This window comes from Gossypium hirsutum, chromosome D05 (assembly GCF_007990345.1).
Source record: "Gossypium hirsutum isolate 1008001.06 chromosome D05, Gossypium_hirsutum_v2.1, whole genome shotgun sequence".
In the NCBI taxonomy this organism is placed as follows: Eukaryota; Viridiplantae; Streptophyta; class Magnoliopsida; order Malvales; family Malvaceae; genus Gossypium; species Gossypium hirsutum.
Window position 1 is genome coordinate 31811710 of NC_053441.1, and position 12636 is coordinate 31824345.

Genomic DNA, 12636 nt, shown 5'->3' on the forward strand with positions numbered 1-12636 from the left:
TATAATGTCGTTGGTTGAGGTAGAATCACAAGTCAACTTGACATAAACTTTAGGATGATAAGGGCTTTTTTTATAAGTTATCACTCTATTTATGTCGTTGCTCTTTCTCTTTTATTTCTCATATTTTTTTGGCCATTTATTTTCCCTTTATTTTGCACGTATAGCAATTCCTCCTCCTCCAAGTTTACAAGCAAGGTAAGTAACACCTCATATCCAACTTAGATGTTATGGCCGAATCTGGAGAAGTTAAATCAACTCGTTTGAAAAACTAATTTAAAATCTAGCTTATAAATCGTGTGACCTGAAATCTTAAATTTAACTAAGCTCATATGAGTTTGAAGAAATTCTCAAGTTTGAAAATACCTATTTCATAGCATGATCCCTTAAACATTTATTTATAAAAAACAGCAGAAACTTTCAGAAATTTCACTCCAACTTTAGGAATCACATGATTTGAAAATATTAATTTTTGGAAAAACTTTTGCATTGTTATTTAGAAAAACTCATGCACGGGACTTACTCATGTTACGGAAAAACATTTAGTTTGATACTTAATTTTGCAGTGGATATTTTTAGAGTTTTTAAGTTTTGAAAACCAAATTCCAATTTGTCAAATTCATATGATTTTGTAGTTTTATGTTTAAGAACACCCAAAAATCGACAAATATATCAAAACCTAAAAACAAAACCAAACCTGAAAACTTAGTCCAAAAATCAAAAGTCCAGAGATATTAATTAAAACAATTCAAACCATCTTATGTGGAAAATCAATCCGAGCTCCTGCACGCCGTTCGGTCTTAAGTCTAAAGATCACCTAAAACGTATTAAACAAACGGGTGAGCTAGAAGCCCAATGTGTGAGTCAGTCCACAAACATAATGTTTACTTCTAACATGCACTTATACAAATATCATATCAGAATTTCATATTACCAAAAACATATATCAGATCAGAATGTCATATTTCCAAATGCATATATCATATCAGGATGTCATATCAAATCAGAACAAATCCTACCCCCATCCACTACACATCAACTTTGTCCAACTAATCACACCAAATAGGACTACAAGAGTTTGTCCATCCAATCACACTAAGTCATGGTGGTATGCCACTCATAATGGTGCAGCTGAGCTGCCAGATATATATTGCGGTTTAACCACTGAAATTGCAAAAATTGCAGTAATATTGCCAAAAAACACTTCCTCCATCATATCAAACCCACCCCAATGCACATGCATAATCATAATAACATACGTACATATCACATGAATGGTATGGCATGCATACCTAAATATATTTTTACAAATCATAACATATCATATTGCTTATACTAACAGTTATTCTAGATACAGGTGTCATGCATGTTCTTACACGTAATTATGCTTTTAAAGATATTAGAACACAAATCGTACATAAGTTTTTCACATACTTTAATCATATCACATACTGTCACATATTAACATATGCCACATTTCGAGTCTTAATTAAGCCAAACATACCCCACAGAAGGTTTAATTACGAATTTTTGAGTCAAACGTGCCTAAGTGAACATTTCTGAAAATTGGGTGCACACGACCTACCTAATCTGTCCACATGATCACACACGCCCGTGTGTCCCACACGGCTTACCCAAATTGCCCGTGTAATCTCACACGCATGTGTGCTCCACACGGCCTGACACACGACCGACCACACGCCCGTGTGGTGCACACGGCCTAACACACGACCGTTTGACGTAGAGCAGTTTCAAAAACCTCTGTTTTCCCAGAATTTTTGAGTTCTAAACAACGTTTTGGGTTAGAAACACACACACCTGATGTTATTTTTGACAAACCACACAATAGCGCACTCTGAATCCTACACACGAAACCAAATCAAATCGATTACCAACACTAAATAACCCAAAATTTACCCATTTTCTAAAGGAAAAACAGTCCTTAAATAAACATGTGAACACTTACCACAAAACTAACAACAACCAAAGTCGTTCAAAGTACTTAATTTGCCAAAAGTTCTTCTAACGCCACACATTCCCCTCCTATCAGAATGTAAAAACTGTCAAACACGAAATCCGTAACACAGTAAAATGCGAACTGAGTGCCAAAAACCTTTATCACCAAAGACAAAACAAAAATACTTACACCAAATTACTTACGCTCAAAACTAATATCGCCACAACATGCTCGTAAGAAAGATGAACAAGAATCGATAGCAAGATGACAAGCAAAGAATGAAGCAAAATACAAAAAAAAACAAAGAAAAGAAGTGTAACACCCCTAACCTGTATCCATCGCTGGAATAGAGTTACGAAGCATTACCAAAAACTTTTAACTTAAAACATTCAATTACAATCATTTTATAAAACACATCATATTCCATTCAAACACATGCATAATGTCCATTTTTCGAGCTCTTGAGGCCTTAAAAACACTTTAGAAATGATTTGAGACTAAATCAAAAACATTTAAAACTTCATGGGAAAAGATGGAAAAATTCACACTGCAAGGGTAACATGGCTGAGACACACGTAAGTGTCTTAGGCCATGTGGACATTCGAAGTAGGGACACACGACCGTGTCCCGGCCCGTGTAACTCTCTGACTTGGTTCACATGGCCAAGCCACATGCCCGTTTGCCAGGCCGTGTAACTCTATTTTATTTTTAATATTATTTTATTCTATTTATTTTCCTTTTATTTTTCAAGTATAGCAGTTCCTTCTTCTACAGGTTTTACAAGTAAAGTAAGTAGGCAAACATCATATTAGGAACCTATAATGGTTGGGTAGACATAGAAGAATGATGTGACATTAGAATTGATAACCCATCTTCACCACACAATATTCACCGCCGATGTTGGTCTATTCAATAGGCCTTACCTTCAAAAGTACTTGTTATTGGCACATCGGTTAGCAATCCTTCTAGCGAAATCAATTTTATTTCTAATTTGAAGTTTCTTTACTATTTTGAAATTTAGTCCCTTTTAGTATTATATAGTTAAATAGTGTAATCACCCCTCAAATATTAATTGACGTACTGTAATATGTAGTGAGTAGCTAGCTAGACTTCTTGTTTACATGCATTTTCATTGTTAATCACCTTATCACCCGAACTCTTTTGGGTTAGATCATTGGAATACTCGAAGTGTTCCATTCTAACAATAAAAATTATTACTTTTCACACTAGCAGACACCACTACATTTATAATTGTGTTGATTCATAGTCTCGACGCAAGCACGGTGGGGTGCGATCAATATCCTTTGTTAATTAATTAAAATTTTAAATGTTATAATATGCTAGAATAGCTTAGTTGGTTAGAGTGTGTGGCTGTTAACCACAAGTTTGAAGGTTCAAACCCTTCTTCTAGTGAAATTAATTTTATTTTTAAATTGGACACTCTTTAGTGTTTTAACTTTTCTCTTTTTCTCACTTTTATTATTAATAATATTTTTATTTTTGGCCCTTTTACTAGAAAAAATATTTTTTCTTTTATAATTTGAACCTTCTTTAATGTTTTGGTGTTGCTATTTCTCTTTTTATTTTTAGTAATATTTTATGGCCATTTATTTTCCCTTTGTTTTGAAAATATAGCAATTTCTTTTTCTCCAAGTTTACAAGCAATGTAGGAAGGCAAACATCATATTGGAAACCTATAATGGTCGGGTACACATAGAAGAATGATGTGACATCAGTATTGATAACCCATCTCCACCACACAATATTCACTGCCAATATTGGTATATTCTATAGGCCTTACCTTTACAAGTATTGGTTATTGGCATGTCGGTTCCAATCATTCTAGCGAAATAAATTTTATTTCTAATTTTAAGATTCTTTACAATTTTGAAATTTAGTCTCTTTTTTTTTGTGCTAGATAGTTAATTAGTGTAATCACCCCTTGAATATAAATTTCCGTACTATAATATTTAGTGAGTAGCTAGCTAGGCTTCTTGTTTGCATGTATCTTCATTGTTAATCACTTTATCACCCGAACTCTCTTGGGTTTGATCCTTGGAATATTGGAAGTGTTCCATTCTAACACAGGCAAGCCACACAAGCATGTGAGCCCAAAATTCTAAAATTTTCTCGAGGGTCACATATGTCATTCCAATCGACTGTGGGCCTTTCGTAGGGTCGGTAAGGGCAAAAAAAAACCCCAATGTATGATATTTGCAATTCTGGTAGACTAATTTGGGCGTTTAGAAATTGATATGTTTGATTTGACTGATTCATAATATCATGTATATTATATGTATATAAACATACGTGACATGTTAATTCTGTTATATCGCTTATCTATTATTCGTATCTGTGTATGATGTGAGATTTGTATATGTGGAGGAAGTGTTCTGTGAGACGACATTTCGCTGATATATTGGTAGCTTGACTGCAACTATTCTGATAAGTGTCGTAAAGACACTATGTAGTGTGTTGGGATGGGTGGGTGTTTTAAACCCTACATGGTGTGTTGGGATGGTCGGTGATGGTGTGTAGAGGATGAGGGTAGGATTTTGCATATCTGTATGTTCTGATAATTTGATTCTGATATGATCTGATTCTGTTAAGGAGTTATGTCTGCTTCTGTTATGATATATTGAGAAATCTAAGTTTGTGTACACAAATGTCTCTGTTAAGTTACACACTGAGTTTTTAAAAAATCACATATGTTTGTCTGTTCTGTTTAGTTAATCCTCAGGCATAAGCGGGTCGGTGCGACGGAGGCTCAACGGTTACCACTAGTCTAGAAATCATTTTTAACTAGTAAATTTTTTAATTATTAGGATTTTCTGAAAGTTTTGTAATTTTGGGACTCTTTGGACTGTTTGTTTATAATTTTTATTTTGGATGCGTTTTGACTTTTAAACTGCTACGTTTGGGAAACAATGGTTTTACGCAACAAATGTTTTTGAAAATACAAGTTCAGATTTCAAAAACAACGACTTTCAAAATTCTACTTCAAATGTTACGTTTTACTTAAAAAGACAAACAATTGAAGGTTTTCTAAAAGAGTTTAATAATGTGATTTCCTAAAACGTAGACTCCAATAGTAATAATTAACATGAGAAATTTCAACTTAAGAGTGATTTCAAAACCCTTCTTCGTAACATTCCCAGATTTGGCCATAATGTAACGCCCCAAATTTTGGGCCTAGAAGTATTAGGCCTTGAGCTTGGAAGTGGATAGGAGAATACTCTTAGATATTTTAGTTGTGCAAGTGAGCAACACAAATTGCATTTTTGGTTGAGTGGCTAAGAGATTTGAGTGTATTTGAGAGTGCTTGAGAAGCCTAGGCTCAAGTCTGGCTTTTGGCAAATTTTAAAGTTTTGGGCTCTTAAAGGAACTTGGATGTTAGCTTACAGGATTTATAATTATTTGTGGTTGTTTTATGACACAAAGAAAGGGGATGGTCTAGTGGCAAGGTGGCGTGCTATTTCTAGTAGGGGACTAAAGTTTGAGTCTCACTGTATACAAATGGGATTATATTTTTTGTTCATAAGGAGGCAGGAGTTGGTGTTGGATTTGAACTCTATTGTTGGAGAGTTTGAATTGGTCTTGTGAGTTGGTTGTAGAGGATATCAATGAGGGATAATGGGAGAAAATCAAGAAAAGGGGGTGGAGATTTTCAAGGAGTTTGAAGGCTTGAGAAGTTGTGCCGAAATAGGTATGTTGCCGTTTGGTCTCTCCTTTTCAGCTTTAGTTTTGCTTCTTTTCTCTAAAAGAAACCGAATACTATTTCTTCTCTGCTTGAAACTTCCTACTCATCTCTTCTTTAATCATTTTCTGCTATGGCCAACCATTTATTTTACTTTCATATCTACTTCTTTTCCAATTTCGTGTTTCCTTTTTCTGTTAGGCCGAATTCTCATACTCTCTCCCTCTTAAATCTCTTTGTTCTTCTTATTTCGGGTCGAATCTTCCTGACTGACTATTGCCAAAATACGTTTATTTTATTGGTAAGGGGGTGTTACAACCACTTTATTATTTCATTTTTAGTCAAATTTCTTTTGGCTCTATTAACAAGTTTCGGTTTTCCCTTTTCTATCTCTTGGGGTTCAAATGTATGGTTTTTTTCTAACAACTTTTGATCTACCGAATCATGTTAGGAGGAGGATTCGCCCTTGATCAGTAGTGAGGTGCTAGTATCAGTTAGATCTAGCAATGTGAGTGTTTGTGGTCTAGTAAATAAAGTTTATAGATTAAGAGTATGCGTTAATCTTGTGTTGTGTTGGTTATAGGTTTTGTGCTCCAGATTATTTGCACTTTTCGTTGTTGCAATCAAGTGTGTATTTGTATGCGGTATTCGATGATCAGCTGAAAAGCCGAAAGTATGTGTTGTTACACTGCTATGACTGTAGATCGGTAAAATATCAAAAAGTTAAAAATATGGCTATGATGTCACATGAGCGTGTGATCGTGCGTGTGGTGAACCAAGCTCACGAACATGGACGTTAGTCTGTAGAGGCCACCACAAGCGCTCTCGTGGTCTTGGGCTGTTATGGGCCTCAATGGGTCGAAATGGGCTGGATGGGCCCAATGGGTTTATGGACCTACACGAGTAAAATTCTTGGTAAGTGATCATTGATAGGTTAGTTTATGAGGTTCGCGATGTTGTATGTGAATTTGGACTAAATGGGCCAATAGCGGGTTTTGGGACCATATGCACTGTTCTGGCCGTGTAGGCTATCTGATTTGCTCAAAGCAACAATAGACATTTTAGGAGGTCGTAATAAGTACCGAGACCCTCATAGGGTAAAATAACCGTAATGTCCCTATAAGGTAAAATGACCGTAATACCCCTGTAGGATAAAATGACAGAAAAACCCCCATGGGTAAAATGATCGTAATGCCCCTGTAGGGTAAAATGAACGTAATACTCCCATAGGGTTAAATAACCGAAATACCCCTGTAAGGTAAATTGGCTGTAATACTCCTAAAGGGTAAATGACTATTTTGCCCCACGAGTGTAAATGATTGATTTGTCCGTAATGTAAATGTCTGATTTGTCTGTGATTTAAATGACTGATTTGTCTGCGATTGGTATAACTGATTTGTATGACTGATTTTGAGCATGGCATTCTGCATATACGACATACTGTATGGGGTTGGGATATTGTTATGGAGGAAGTATTGTACTAGTGGTTCGGCCACAATCACTGTTACTGGTGGCTTGGCCACATATACTTTTACGGGCAGCTTTGCTACGATACTGTTACTGGCAGCTTTGCTACGATGCTATTGATGGATTTGTATCGATCATATTACCGTTACTGATGGCTTTGTGTTGGTCATATTACCGTTATTGATGGCTTTGTGCCGATCATATTACCGTTACTGATGGTTTTATGCCGATCATATCACTGCTATTGATGGCTTTGTGCCAATAATATTACAGTACTTATGGTTTGTAGCCATTCTGTTTATAGCTTATAGCTATCCTATTCATGACTCTTAGCCATTCTGGTTACTGGCAGCTTTACTGCGATACTGATTAGTGCCGCAACCGGTGCTGATATTGGTGTATTGGCTGGGTAGGTCGATTTTATCCTTACATGGTGTGTTGGTTGGTACGGGTGGTGTGTTGGCTGGATTGGGATGGGTTGCATGATTGCATTGTTGCATTTCTGTTACTGGTTCTGTCACTGTATTGGGCTTAGGTCCACATGTATTCTGTTTCTGATTTTGATACCGTAATGGGCTATGATCCACACTGATACTGTTACTATTAAGGGCTCGGGCCTAGACTGATTTTGTTTCTTTAATAAGGGGATTACATACTGAGTTTTCATAAACTCACCCCATTTTTAACCTTTCAAGTAATCCTTAGCGTTAGACGATTCGTAGCTGTAAGGGACTTAGGGAGGGCCACAGAACTGCACATGTTTTATTCTGTTTTGCTCATTTACTTAAGTAATTTGATTTTGATTCGGGTTGTAATAGGGCCTCTATAATTTCTGGATTTTAAATTTGGGATTTGATGTGATTGTGATTTATATCTGCTAGAAGTAGAACACGGTTTTCCAAACAATAACTATTTTCTAACATTATGTTTTCGCACCTCAATTTTTAAATATCACATTCTTGTAAATCATTTGCTTTAAATTAAGCTTTCTTTAAAAATAAGGTTTTGAAGGTAATAACTTTTTAATAAACCTCGATTGGAAATAAACAAACGCAAACTAAGGTTTTATACAAGTTTTAAATGGAAAGAAGTTTAAAATTTCAACGTGACACACCAGATACGACCATAACGTCTATGCTAGGTTTGAGGTGTTACATTTAGTGGTATCAAAGCTGAGTTGTAAAACTCGGCTGTGGAATGGGTTTTCAAAATTTTGTACTACAAGAGGTTGGTTTCAAATATGTGAAGTGTTTTAAGGTATTTTTCTGAAAAGTGTGGCACACCGAGTCTCCGACATCGAATCCGTAAGTTTCTAAAACTGTTGTTTGTTTTCATTGAAAAGTAGTAGATAGATATTAGACTGTATTGCTAAACTTAAAGTTAGAGTTGGTATTTATTCTATGTGTATTCTGGAAATGATATGTGTGTGGTATCCATCCGCTTCGATGGATAGATGGTGTGGTACGTACTTGTATTACTAGAATCAGAGTGTGTAACGAGAGCGTAGTATGCTAGGCTAGGATGTGTGACTATTCTGATAGCCAGAAATTACAAGGACGAAATTTTTTTAAGGGGGTAGAGTTGTAACGCCCCAAATTTTGGGCCTAGAAGGATTGGGCCTTGAGCTTGGAAGCAGATAGGAGACTGCTCTTAGATATTTTAGTTGTGCAAGTGAGTAACACAAATTACATGTTTGATTGAGTGACTAAGTGATTTGAGCGTATTTGGGAGTGCTTGAGAAGCCTGGGCTCAAGTCTGGCCTTTGGTAAAATTTTAATTTTTGGGCTCTTAAGGGAACTTGGATGTTAGCTTACAGGATTTATAATTATTTGTGGTTGTTTTATGACACAAAGAGAGGGGATGGTCTAGTGGCAAGGTGGCATGCTGTTTCTGGTAGGGGATTGGAGTTCGAGTCTCACTGTATACAAATGAGATTATATATTTTGTTCATGAGGAGGCAAGAGTTGGTGTTGGATTTGAACTCTGTTGTTGGAGAGTTTGAATTGGTCTTGTGAGTTTGATGTGGAGGATATCAATGAGGGATAATAGGAGAAAATCAAGGAGAGGGGGTGGAGATTTTCAAGGAGTTTGAAGGCTTGAGAGTTGTGCCGAAATAGGTTTATTGCTCTTGGAAATTCGGCTAGGGGCTTTTGTTAGGTAGATCCGAAGTGCCAGTGTGGTTTCCTTGGTTGGCTCTTTTGTATGTTGCCGTTTGGTCTCTCCTTTTCAGCTTTAGTTTTGCTTCTTTTCTCTAAAAGAAACCGAATACTGTTTCTTCTCTGCTTGAAACTTCCATATCCAGATTTGGTAGTGTGTACTCCTTCAGAGTCCTTTCGTTATGTGCCATATTTAGATTTGTGGGCAATTGTGGTAGTGGTGGTAGTGGATTTTCTAAATTGTTAACCTCGTCAAATATCGAATTCTCACGTGGTATGTTACCTATAGAAGGTGGTGGTGGATCTTGCATCTACTATTGTTGTTGCTATTATTGTCGATGATTTCTTCAAATTATTCTATCTAGATTTGTGGCTGGCTTTATAGGTATCCCCCTACTTTGAGTCATACACTAGCCCAAAAAGATAAAATTAGAATTGTATCTATAGCCTAAAATTTTCCTAATTATTCTCACTGACATGCAAAAATTAAAATTGAACTAGTGACATTGCCTTCCCTGAAACGACGCCAACAACTTGATCGCCTCTGGACGTACTAACATGCAGAGTATGAATACTGCAACAAAATATAAATATAAAAAGATGGTGTTTGGATGTATACGGGTTAGGTTATAATTAGTACTCCGAGGATCGTACCCAAATGAGGCTAGTACTAGATCAATCTCAACCTTAACACCAAAAGATCTAATTAGTACTTGAAATAGGTTATATTTCGAAAAAATAGCTAATCAATATTTTTAGAGTTTTTTTTATAATAATAGTAATAATAAATATGTATTGAGAAATTAAAAGGTGAAATTGATCAAATCTGATTATGGGTGACTAGCTTGCTTCGGTAACCTTTATCAACTATCACTTCGAGTTCCTTGTCAGATCCTAGCAGGATCTTCCGATACATCCACTAGTATAACGAGTCAGCCATGACTACTTATCTTCTAACCTCACAGTCCAAACCAATTTGGGGTTAAGGTGTTCACGAATAGGTCATACCAATATTGGGTTAATTCTCAACTTGATAACTTCCTAAGGTCGTCAAGCCTAGGGTTGAGGTTCTTCCTTTCCCACACAGTTGATTCGTTGAATAACCCTACAAAACAATTAATAAATCATGCCTCCACTCGCTAATCCCCCATGAAGGGATTAGTTCCTCATGGTTTTTGTAAACAATATAAAATCGATATAAAGTGTAAACATGATAATTGAATCGAAAGTATAAAGTTTAAGAAAAAGCTTGATTTGTATTATGAAGAAGAATGAACCCATAAAGTTTAATCGCATCTACAAACCAGATCTCCCGAAGATAAAACAAAGAACAGTACTAAAATAAATCTAAAACCTAAGAAAAGAGAAATACTAAACTCAAATTAAAAAGAAAGATTCTAAGCTAAGTAATCGGTGTCCATAACATGTGCTAAATGAGCTTATTTATATATTTGACGTGGCCATCATCCTTAACCCTAGGTTAGCTGACGTTCTCGAGCTTTAAGTTGGACTGTACGGACCAAAATGCCCTCTGGCTCATTTAATTCTCGTCTAGTATCGATGTCGAGACACATTAGGACTTGTGTCTCGACATAGAAGTCAGTATACTCTTCTTTGGGATGTCTTCAGGGGTATGTCGCGACATTGAAGGCAATCTCAGAAATTCTCCATTCTGCTCCCTATGTTGCGACATCAAACCCTCCGTGTTGTGACATAGTGATTAGTATCAATTTAGTACGCACTCTAATGGTCTCCTGCACACTAACAAAGTTCATTAGCTCACCTTTAGGCCTCCTTCAGCCCCTAAGGTCAATAAAAGACTCAATTTGAAAATTTTATTGAATTTAATTAAACTTTACTACAACATAATTAAAACCTAATGATAATGCTTATTTTCAAGCTCCTGAATTGCGAAATTAGTTTAATCTACTACACCTAATTACGATAGATTATTTACAAGCAAAGTAAGGAGGCAAACATCATAGTAGAAACCTATAATGGTCGTGTAGATAGACAAGAATGATGTGACATTAGCATGGATAACCCATCTCCACCACATGATATGCACCGCCGATATTGGTATATTTTGTAGGTCTTACCTTTACAAGTACTTGTTATTGGCATCTCAGTTCACAATCCTTCTAGTGAAATCAATTTTATTTGTAATTTGAACTTTCTTTAGTGTTTTGAAATTTAGTCATTTTTATTGTTAGATAGTTAAATAGTGTAATCACCCCTTGAATATGAATTTTCGTACTATAATATTTAGTGAGTAGTTAGCTAGACTTCTTGTTTGCATGCATCTTTATTGTTAATCACCTTATCACCAGAACTCTTTTGGGTTTGATACTTGGAATACTCGAAGTGTTCCATTCTAACACTAAAAAAATACACAAGCATAAACCTCTATATTTATAATTATATTTGTGTTGATTCATAGCCTTGACGAATGCACACTAGGGTGCCATTAATATGATTTATAAATTTAATTTTTAAACATTATAATATGCTAGAATAGCACAGTTAGTTAGAGCATGTGGCTATTAACCACAAGGTTGGAGGTTCAAACCCTCCTTCTAGCGAAATTAATTTTATTTTTGATTTTATTCCTCTTTAGTGTTTCAACGTTGCTCTTTTTTTCACTTTTATTGTTAATATTATTTTTAATTTTTTCCCTCTTTCTAGAAAATTAAAAATTATTTCTAATTTGTACCCTTTTTAATGTTTTGGTGTTGCTATTTCTCTTTTATTTTTAATAATAATTTTTGGCCATTTATTTTTCCTTTATTTTTGCAAGTATAGTAGTTCCTTCCCCAGGTTCACAAGAAAAATAGGAAGGCAGACATCGTAGTAGGAACCTATAATGGTCGAGTAGACACAAAATAATGATGTGACATTAGTATTTATAACCCCTCTCAACCACACAATATTCATAGTCAATGTGGGTCTATTCTGTAGGCCTTATCTTCACAAGTACTTGTTATTAGTATGTCGGTTCACAATCCTTCTAGCAAAATCAATTTTATTTCTAATTTGAACTTTATTTACTATTTCACATTGCCTTTTCTCTTTTATTTTAATATTTTTTGGTCATTTATTTTCCCTTTCATTTTGCAAGTATAACAATTCCTCATTCTTCAGGTTTACAAGTAAAAAAGGAAGGTAAACATCATAGTAGGAACCTATAATGGTCGGGTAAACACAGAAAAAGGATGTGACATTAGTATTGATAATCCATCTCCACCACACTATAGTCACTGTCGATGTTGGTTTATTTTGTAAGTCTTACCTTCACAAGTACTTGTTATTGGCATGTTGATTCACAATCTTTCTAGCGAAATTTATTTTATTTCTAATTTGAA

At 35.4% G+C, this 12636-nt stretch overlaps 1 non-coding gene across 1 annotated transcript; it reads left to right on the plus strand.

Moving 5' to 3' along the window:
• The first annotated feature begins 11782 nt into the window (after nucleotides 1-11782).
• On the plus strand, nucleotides 11783-11856 carry TRNAN-AUU (transfer RNA asparagine (anticodon AUU)). Its single transcript has one exon. It is a non-coding gene; the product is annotated as a tRNA-Asn (tRNA).
• Nucleotides 11857-12636: the final 780 nt, after the last annotated feature.